Below are 11595 nucleotides of genomic sequence, written 5' to 3'. Positions count from 1 at the left end.
TTCTCGTTCAACAACATCTTAAGCACATTGTTATCGTTTGTGTAATAATTTTTAGAAAAATACGCTAAATTTAATAGATCAATAGAGTCGCGTCATGCGTATATACTTACACAATATAATATATATATATATATATCCCCATCAGTGTGTGTCGAACAGTCGAAAAATCCCGCTAACATATTATAAGAAGTATATAAAAAAAAGGAACACTTTCTTGTCCTCTCACTTTCTGGCCCTACTACTGTGATCCTCCCACTGGCTCTACATGTCTCGTCTAATCGGTATGTCTGTTGTGTCGGTTGCGGTGAACACGGCAGAGAACAAGTTGAGGGCGTCGCGCCAGTGATCACGCCGAGTCGCACGCGTTTAGATCGTCGGTCTCGCGTGGATGTTTTTAAGCAATAATTACGTGATTTTCGAAATCAAAAACAGTTGAATAGATAACACGTATACGTGTATGAATATAACAAGCATCAATATTTAGTAGTGTTCTTTATGTGTGTTTTTTTTTACAAAATTAAAAAATTTGTTTAATTGTTATTTTCGATTACGAAATTATGGAGGAAATATTGTTTAAATTTAACGTCAGTGATTAGGTATATACATAACGGATATCCTGACACCTGGATTTCCATATTGGATCAAAGTGGTCAAATGACGTTAACTTCATGAAAGGTTGGTAACGTTTGCATAATATATGTGCATATATTTTTTTTTTTATGTATTATTTGAAAACTTTACTGTAATCTTTATGATATGACCTTTAATTGTTAAAAACTTATTACTTGTAATAGCACCATGTGTGCTGAAACATTTTAAGATTATAATAAAAAAAAAACCTTTAATAATTTTACGGATAAATTTATATTAAAACAGTCGATTCAGCTTTTTTCACGATTTTTAAATTTATTTTTTATTTTTTTAACATAAATACCATTTTGGGCTGGATATACGTTTTTTTGTATCTAATCGATTTTTGTGAGATTTTCATTGTCATAGTTACTTATTAACAAAAACATATTTATGATTTATAGGCCTATTACGATTTATGTATTTTCTAAAAGTACCTATTAAAAATAAATAAATACCTCCTGTTTACGATTTATTAATGAATATAAATACCGAAACTATCAAAATATTTCAAATATTTATGCTTTTAAATTAAACTGACAGGTAGTAAAAAAGTAAATGTGTGATTATATTGAAGAAATTATTATCTAATCATCTATACGTAAAAATGCAAGCTGGACAATTACTTAAGTAAAAATGATTTAAATTTGGAGATTTACTAAAGCAAATCAAATCCTTTAATAACTAGATATTTATTGATACAGTGTAATAGTTGTGTAATTTGTCAAACATATTATTTTCGTGCAAAGTAATTAGTTTTGTAGTATTATAATCCAATATAAACATGATTAGATTTATTAATTTATAGCAAATTTGGTTACGTATATTGCTATAAACTTACCTGCAGGTTATTATGACCGATATCCATGTTCTTAATTAATGTTTTAATTACAAATAACTAATTTGTATAAAATGTGTTTAAGTTATTCACGTATTTCAGTTTCTACATTCTAATATTATGTTAGACATAAATATAAAGCTTTATGTTTTGTGTTTTATTTAATTGAAAAAAATAATGACATGTATTTAGATTTTTAATCTTATCATTTTCAGAGCGTTACGTCCTACACGTATACATATGATTGAACTAATTAAATATATTAACCAAGTAGTCGAGTGTAAAGTGTCAACCGTATAATGCTAATATATATAGCTATTGAGTAACATATTACCTTAAACTATTTATCATTAAATACTCGTGCAATAAACCCACTAAGCAGTAATACATTTCAATTTGTTTAAAATAAAAGAAGTACATATTTTTCATGAATTATGGATGAATAGGCAGTACCTATCTATATAAATGTGTTGTTTGGAATGGAATGTTAAATGAAATCATATTTATCTACTTATTATTTATATATACCAACCGCTTGATAAATTGATTTTATTCAATAGGTATACTCGTATGATAAAATTGTATAATATCAATAGTTGCAATATGATTTCTAATTTTAAATAATATTCTTCTTGTATTTTTTACCTTTGAATTTTAATTTCTTATATATTTTTATAATAACAATAGTATTAAACCATACTCGTTGAAGTATTGTACTATATCTATACTATAAGGAATGATCTATATTTCTTTACAATTTTTTTTTTTATCAAGGGATTGCAGTTACTGAAACAATAACCGGAAGTATAAACAATGTTTACACCCCGATGTTACATAAAACAGAGAGAAATCATAATAATTTAAATATTTTATATTTGTGTATTTTCTAAAACGTCCAGTATTATAATTAAAAGCTATATTAAGTTACATATTAATAATGATGATCTATAATCTAAAGATTACCGCGCGTTTGAAATATAATTGCCATGGGAATACGTAAATTATGTTGTACCTATTTTAATTGGCGGGCTTTTACTTTTGTGAAAATAATTTTTAAAAACGCATTCAGTGTATACGCCTATAATGTGAACATGTCTTCTATATCTTTCATGCAAGATTTATCTTAATTACACGTGTAAGTTTAAGTAAACCCGAGTATTGAGGTAAATATAAATCTGATTATGCCAATAAAATAGATTAGATCTTTGGTTGGTCGTCTTATTTGCGTGATTCTTCGACCATAATAATTATACATTTAAACTATAGATTATTAGTCGTCTTTATCACTAATGTTTACTTCAATATATCAAAATAGATATAAATCTACTTCGATATACAATAGTAACAAATAACAGTAATATTGAGTATATTGACACATTATTGATTTTCGACTGTGTGCATAATAATAAGTAAATTAGACAAGATACAATTGAATTAGGTACTAAGAATTTCGAATTTTCGGAGAAAAAATAATGAAAATAATGTATATCGTGGTGTAGGTACACCACATAATCAATGGAGATTGAATTTCTTTCAAATCATTGGGATTATAATATGCTAGAGGTACCTGATTAGGTACTGTATAATTTGATTTTTTGTTGGTACATTAAATATTTTTTGTCAACTATTAGAGATGTTATTGAGTGACTTTTTATAATTTATAATTATAATATCGTATACCTTTTTAAATAATAATAATAAGTAATACAATAATATGTAACTCGATGACCTTTGCCAAAATCGAGGGTAAATTTTTGTTAGTAAAAAAAAAGTACTAAAATAGTTTAAGAATCGTGTATTTAATTCAAAACATCACATTATAACAACAGTGCGCATCACATAATTTTTAAATCGTTATTAAAATAATAGTATCCGCAGTAATGCAATATGTATAACATAAAAGCTGAATATTTTATATACTTTATTGCAGACAAATTATAATTACTTATTCACTTATAATAATTCATTGTACAAAGGTCATACTCGAATATATTATAATTTTATATTTGTTTACCCAGCTTAAAGATTTACGTTATTCCATACGTATATAATAAAAACGGAAATAAATCAGTTAAAAGTCGTTAATACTTAATTTATATCGTAAATACTTGTAGCACCACAGCAGTACAACGAATTATATGTCTTGTACATAATTCTTATATATATAATATATCATCCTATAGTATTTACGCGATGATCATTACAGTTTATTTGGTTATTCGAGTGTATATAATATGTTAGGTGTAAATCGTTATAAATATAAATAAATAAACAGTGTCTACGACATATCGCACACAACATATCGATGTGAATACTATGCGCACATTCCTGATTAATGAAGTTTATCTAAAGAAAGCGAATCAATTACACGGCCATCATTGCATCATCTCCAGTGGCGGATTTAGTGTCAGACAAAGTAGACAGTTGCCTAGGGCGGCAATTTTAGGCCAATATTTTATTGAAAATATACTCTAGGTTTCTTTTTGATTTTATTATGTACGGTGATTACTTTGAAGGATGGAAAATGAAAATGTTTAATATTTGTATAACATAATATTCTTGTTAATATAATTTCTTCATTATTTTATAATACTAATACATAACAATAAACGTCCAAGTAAATAATCGAACGACTGCCGGAACGTATATTATCTATTATCTAAATACTAACCATAGATTACATATTTCGTTATTTTGTTTTTTTACTAAGTCGTAATGGGGCGGAAAAAAAAATTTGTCTAGGGGCGGCAATTGTGTAAATCCGTCTCTGATCATCTCGTATTATATAGTATAAATATTAACATTAATCTCGCGTTTAAGACTTAAGTATACATAATATAGGTAAGTCTTATACATATTATTGTCGTTATTGCAGCGTTATTGTACCGCATCAAAACATAAATACATACAATAGTATGTACAGGGGTTAAAGTGGGGGGGACGCAGGAGGACTCAGTCCCCTTACCTCTGACGGTGGTTAAAAAGCGTCCCCTTTAACAAATTAGGATTTTATACATTAGACATTATATCACTAAAATTATATATGGAACGCTTAGAACTTTATGGAGACATTAGTCCCCTCTGGAATTTTTCCCCACTATAACCTCTGAGTATGTATAATAGGCAACAGCAATATTAATTTTAACTCGCCGTATACCTCGCTACTATGATTTAATATAATCAGGGTGATTGTATAAGGAGGATCGGGTCAAGCGTCCAGCGATGTGGGTCCAACGTTGTCCCTAGTGGTAATTTTCTAGATTGGCAAATCTAAACCTGACCGGAAAATTTCATTTATATTACCGAATAAGAAAATGAAATGAAACTAAATCATGTTTTTTTTTTCTTAAGAATTTCAAAAAAAATAATTATTTAAATCTATGTTTCTGACAGGCTCGTGAAACGATAAGACCAAAAGGTGATGTATTGATTTTTTTTCGCAAGGGTGCCTAGCTCATGTCTGTCGCCAAATGATGGCTAATGTCTATAAATACATCACAAGAATGTGTGCTTCATTCTGTCGAGCACCTATGTGTGTGTGTGTGTTTGTGTACTGAATAATAATATTGTAACAAAATCGAGAATGGAAATTCAGCGACCGTCGTGGATTTTCATAATATGCATACATATACCCGTGCGTATATATTATATTTCGAAGTATTATAACTACACGTCTATACAACACGTTTATATAGGTGCGTATGGCAATATACGGTCTCGCGGTAGCTATGTGTTGGTTACTTACGCATATTATATAATATAACTCTTCGCCAGAAGAGTGACAGACCGGAGGAAGGCGAACGGACAGCGCCTTCCGGATTCCCCGCAGGAGCCGTTGACCTTTCGGCCGACTATACATAGGTATTATGCGTTATTGAATTACAATCAATCATTATTTATATTTGATACATATATATGTGTGTGTGTACACGTTCATCAGTGTTGAGACCTGCAGGCAAGATGCCGCGACGACCAAAGATCGATAATAAAAATTCAATATTATATTATAATTATTATTTTGATTGAAATCAAACGGTATCGCGCCGGGCGCCAAGGCATAAACCGTAATTTATCATCGTTTATTTTAACGATCACGACGTGCTCCACACCTAATATATATATGTATAATATACATTACTATTTACTATATTATTACAAAACAATATTTGGATTTTGGATGAATATCGAATTGATCCGAAATTTGCATAATAATAATAATACTAATTACTAATCTATAGGTATACTTATAAGCACCTACTAATATATAGGAATGAAGAAAAATTGTTTATTTGTGTGGAAAAATCTCTGGAAATACTTTACTGATCTTAAATTTTTTTTTACCATTAGAAATCCGCATTTTTCCAAGGATCTATTGGATATATTTTATCTCGATTAGTAAACCTTAATTTTTTAATTGAAAATTTGAGAATGTTTTATAGAAATAATAATATTTCAGGGTGACAAAATATAGTTTTAGATGAATAAGGAAATTGGTTATCATTTGTACCGCGCAATGTCAAAATTTGTTTCGTTTATGTAAAGATAAAAATACGATAAATATAAAGTTATTTAAAATTATGATAAGATGTAATTTAAGACCTGTATTATTCACGAATGTGTTAAAATATTTAATGGAGATTAAGATTAGGAAAATCCACGGGAATTCGTCACGGGAAATGTTGAACATCGGCACATCGCTATTATACGTCGGATACTAAATGACGAATTGAACATAAAGTTTTAATCATATAGAGTAGATGGGTTTTTTTAATGAGCAATGAAGTACAACGAATCAGCTAGTTTATAATATTATAAATCACTGTATTCCAGTATTGCCCAAAACATGTAAGTACCTGATACTTATAACTAGAGGCGTTCCCATTAATTTTTTTGAGAGTATAGGTTAGGTTAGGTTCATCAAATAAAAACATTTAATACAATAAAAATATTATTTTTTTTATGGTTTATAGGAGTAAAGCCGGTAAAGAGCGGTAAATTGTAAACCAAATTTTTTATACATCCTCTTTAAATTACGTATATTTCGAAATTTTTTACAAATATTGTATAATAATGGTATAATATCGATTAAGATTGAGAGCATACGCAGTTACCCATAATACTGAGAAAAAATCTTGAGAGTATAGTAGTATACCCTATGGCCACACCCCTGCTTATAACTATACTTGCATGTCAATGTTTTTAATTGGATTTTTTAAGACTGGATCGTTTGAAAATGTTGGAATTGAAAAGTTTAAAGCTAGATCATGAAAACTACTAAACACAATGTCATTATACCTTAACATATTATTAAATAATATTATGTATAGGTATGTCGTTTAAAACATATATATATATATTTATATATTGTAGTATTAACTGCTATAGTGGTATAAATTGAAGTAAAATAATAATTAATAATGTAATTATTATCATTCTTTAAACCCGTTATAGCCTACAGGTAGGTACATCGTGATGATTTCATTTTCGTTTGTTTTGATATCGTTTGGATTTACTATGGATCTATCAAGTGTGTTGATGGTACGTAAATGATGATTGTATCCGCGTTGTTATTTGTTTTCTCTATTATTATGCGTAGGACGTTCCAAACTTGCAGCTTATAACAATTTTGAATATAATGACGACGACGTATATTTTAATTATCATGATTATTGTAACATTATATGATGCGTGGGATGACGTGAGGTCGACGATCTGGTAATTGATAAATAATATGTTCTATTGTAATATGAATGCATATTGTATGTATATACTTATTAGAAAATTTAAAAACAAAACGGCAATTCTTCAATGAATTGATTGTTTATAAGTTATAAAATAATACTTATTTCAATCTATTTTACGGTGGATAAATATATTAATATCAATTAAAAATATGGATATAATAAGACTATATGGAATTTTATTTTTTCATCATTTTAAAAATCAGCATCATACACTTTATACATATTAATATAACAAACACCGTGTAAATGGAAATTATTTAATAGATGTAATAGTTCAATTAGTAATTACTAATTACTAATATGCATACAATTCAATCATTTCAAAGATAAATTAATATAAACACAATACAACAATAGTTAATAGTTAAGATGTATTACATATACATTATACATTATATACGAGTTTATATACGTATATGTATACTTAATACAGTTATGGTGCATTAAGTAAAATATGTACATCATTTTCTATGCATGAAGTATGACCTTATTAATAGTTAATTATATTTGATCTTATGATCAAATGTATAAATGTATGCAGTGTTTATATTATATTATTATTTCTTATAAATTTATTATCTACTACATTTACCCACTCCGAATGCTGTAATCTTTTAAAATTTTTGATATTTTATTGTTGGTTATAAGTTTATAAATTTTATGTTATAGTCGAATCTGCATAATATAATTTAACGATATCAAGATGAGTGAAAATTTGTAATTGTTTATTTAATTGAATTTTGTCTTTCACAGATATATTCGTTTGATTTAAAAAAAATATAATAATTAATGTTTTTATTTTTAATATATTCACAATAATATACTTGTTACTTGTTAGTTGTTAGCATTGAAAATAATTGTTATATTAATTTTGTGTTTCTTATAAAGGTAGTTAAGAATTTTCTTTGGTGAACACTGCATAAATATTATTGATATAATATTGCTGAAATTTTGTGCAGCACGGTGGCAAATTTTTCAAACGCGCGAAAGAGGTTATATTTTTAAGCAGCCCATAATAAAGAAAGTTAAGCTACTTATTTTTGTCGAATTTTAATTATTAAAAATTTGAATCCATGAAACTTGTCACAAGAGGAGAAAATTTAAAGTAGGTATCCCATATTCTCATTTCAACCTTTAATACAAATTTCGTGCAATATATCTAACATAATTTTACGCAGATCCGTCATGAATTATTTGAAAGTGATTTGGAGCTATTTAAGACACCTTGTGTAAAAATAAAAATCATAAAAATAATATTTTAATTCAAGGATATCTCGTAGCCTTTCTTTTATAAATATTTATTAATATAAAAGTAATCTCAATTTCAATAAATTAAAAAGAAGTCGAGTTCCATTTGCAATTGGTTCTGTCCGATAAAACAGTTGTAAAAGCATAAAATATATTAAAATAAATGTTTTAAAACGTTTTTTTCAAATACTCGATTTGTAATTAGCTAATATAAAATACTAATATATGCTATACAGTATTCGTATCACTAGTCCGATTTGCACAATGTGTAAAATACTGCCCCCCCCCCCCAAAAAAAAAAAAAAGATTTAAAAGGTTAAATGATTTAAATTATATGACCAATAGATCGTCGCGTCGTTTGTAAAAGTGGAAATGAAAATACTGATTTCAATTTTTAAGATTTGACATACATAAGAATGCAATTCAACAACAATGTTTTAAATTGAATATTGTGTTATTCAATATGATAGAAAAATCGCTACAAGATGCCCTCGAAAATTTATTTTCTTAAATTTTTATGGTAAGAATTTTACCTCAATAATAGTTTCCCAATATATTTTTATACGACTGAACTGTGTAAACTTGTTTTCGGCGCGTTAAACGTGTATGAAAACAAACCTTGATGGTTGTACTTTGTAACAATATATTATCATTTATTTCTTTAGACATAAAACTAATAATAATAGTAAAATAATATATTTGTATGATATAATTTTTAGACACTTTCAAGTTCTCACCAAATATTTATATTAGTATTTTCTGCACATGTTTAATTTTCAAACTATTTTGGCTCTTATATTTATACTTAATAATTTTAAACTGTTGACTTTTTTTCGATTAATGTTGGTATATTCGTTTGCCTATAGTCATAAAGCTTCATACTACAGTAATACAATAATTATATTGTTATAAGTTATAACTTATAACTTATAAACAAGTGGTTTATACAACAATTAAATAATATCGGTGATAATGATTATACCTTACACGTTTTTTTATTTATAAGCATTTGAGGTACACATTTGACAACATTGGACATAGAACGAAATTGTAGACAATTCAAAAAATAATCGTGAGATTTGAAACTTTTTACTATTACGAAACATGATGGAATTTCCAACATATTGTTTAGACTAATATATTATATACTAACCTAACTAATGATGAACGGACCTATTCACACTACGGTAGGCAGTATTGACTTGAGACTTATGAATTAAAATATTAATAATAACATAGAATAATATGATGTATGATCTAATATTAAAATGATTTATTATAACGTTTGGGAAAAAATTAGTTCAGCATATTATAGGTATAAATAATATTAATATAAATAAATTTTAAAATATCTTTAGAAATAAAGGCTGCTCTGTTTCTATTAAAAATTGTTGTTTGTTGGCAATGACTTATTATTGTGTATTGAGCTCAAATTGAAAATAACTTATTCTTAATAATGAGGTGCATTCTAAACCTACTATACAGCGGAATGAGTTTCCCAGTTTATTTTTTATTTATGTATTTTTTTTGTAAAAAGTGTGTGGTTTAAAATCATTGAAAATCTATAATGAGTATATTATAACTTGTTTTATTTTATTTGATGACTTCTGCTATTATTTTCAAATACGTATTTGTGAAATGATAACCAATTATGTTAGTCTATTTAATATTATGTAATTGAAGAGGATTAGAATTAAGTTTAAACAAAATGTATTAACTATTAAGTATAAAGCTATTATATGTATAGTAATTGTGGGACATTTTTAATATCTTAAACGAATCAAAATAATTTGTCATTGTTATGCAATCATTCTGTTTTGGTATAATTATTTCATAAAAAATATTATTGATGTACATGATATAATAATTAATGAAATATAACCGAAGAGAAAACGTGATGATATTATGTTTATGTTATAAAATTAATGATAGGTCAAATAGAAATTATGACGGGTAGAATAAATCTAATCGTTTCATAACAGTATCAATATAGTTCAACAAATTGTATAATTATGGATAATTATTTCCATTTGCAGAATTTGTAGAACGATTAAATAATTTAACGAAACATTCTTACCTTAGATCTACATTGTTGATCCTTAATTACCTTTATAATATATATAATATAATTATATTACATATTTTTACAAATAAAAATTGATTATTTAGAGACATTGAGTTATGAGACAAAATACTCATATTGTAAGAGTCTTAGGTACGTTATTAAATGGATTAGGTAACATATATTTGATCTACGCCTTATAGATTCTAAAACAGCTGCTAGTCACTAATTATTTATTAATAATTGGGATTTTAAGATGTTTATAGTTACCTAAGGGATTTTATGCTTGTAAATTATGTAAGGCAATCCAACACAGGCGAATTTCGTTCAGATTTTTATTATTCCGCCTTGCCAAGTATCTATATAGGTTTAACGATTTTTGACATTTTTCTACAGCTTTTGTCATCTAAATTTATTAAAATATCGAACACAAGATAAATTTTGGTTTGCTCGTATAAAAACGAACTGTATGATTTCACAATACATCTAGTAGTAGGCTTAATCGATTTTTAATTTGTCTCAAAGAGTATTACGGCTCATCACGTATTTTGGAGTTGATAGGTTTTTGTGACAATGGACATTGAGAAAAAAACAGTGACTATAGTATGTCTAGTTATAACTTTACAAACTTTGTGTCAAATATTTTGCTTTTATGTACTATTATTTAACTCATACTTGAGGACGATCACGACACTGCATTAGGTTGGTGATGCTCATTTTTGTTGTTTACACTAACGCATCTAATTTAGTGTATTCACTTTTAACACTACGATACCTCAACAATTCTAATAAATTACAAGAACATTGTGCGGCTCATATAATTAAAACAAATCTTTGAAAACCATTATTACCTACTATACCATTTACTTCATTTAATTTATAATAATATAAATAGAATAGAATACTATAAAATTGAATGGTCAAGGGGGGGGGGCGATAGTTTAAACTTATATCCCATCCCAGAAGCAATTTCAAATTACGCCACTGTCGTCGCTGTATATTTTATAAGCTGAACTGATTGTATACACAGTCGTCTGCGTATAATATTACACCTACACGCACAGTGCGATATA

At 27.1% G+C, this 11595-nt stretch overlaps 1 protein-coding gene across 1 annotated transcript in view; it reads left to right on the top strand.

Moving 5' to 3' along the window:
- Nucleotides 1-274: 274 nt before the first annotated feature.
- Nucleotides 275-11595, top strand: part of LOC107173625 (uncharacterized) — a 55453-nt gene continuing 44132 nt past the window's right edge. Inside the window, exon 1 of the mRNA XM_089227094.1 lies at nt 275-675. The gene's annotated coding sequence lies outside the window, so the exon portion shown is untranslated. The remainder of the gene's footprint in view (nt 676-11595) is intronic.

The sequence above is a fragment of the Diuraphis noxia genome, unplaced genomic scaffold (assembly GCF_037042655.1).
Source record: "Diuraphis noxia isolate RWA-SAM2 unplaced genomic scaffold, SU_Dnox_SAM2 contig0004, whole genome shotgun sequence".
Taxonomy (NCBI): Eukaryota; Metazoa; Arthropoda; class Insecta; order Hemiptera; family Aphididae; genus Diuraphis; species Diuraphis noxia.
Note: the sequence above shows the minus strand (reverse complement) of the source record. Positions and strands in the feature narration are given on the sequence as shown.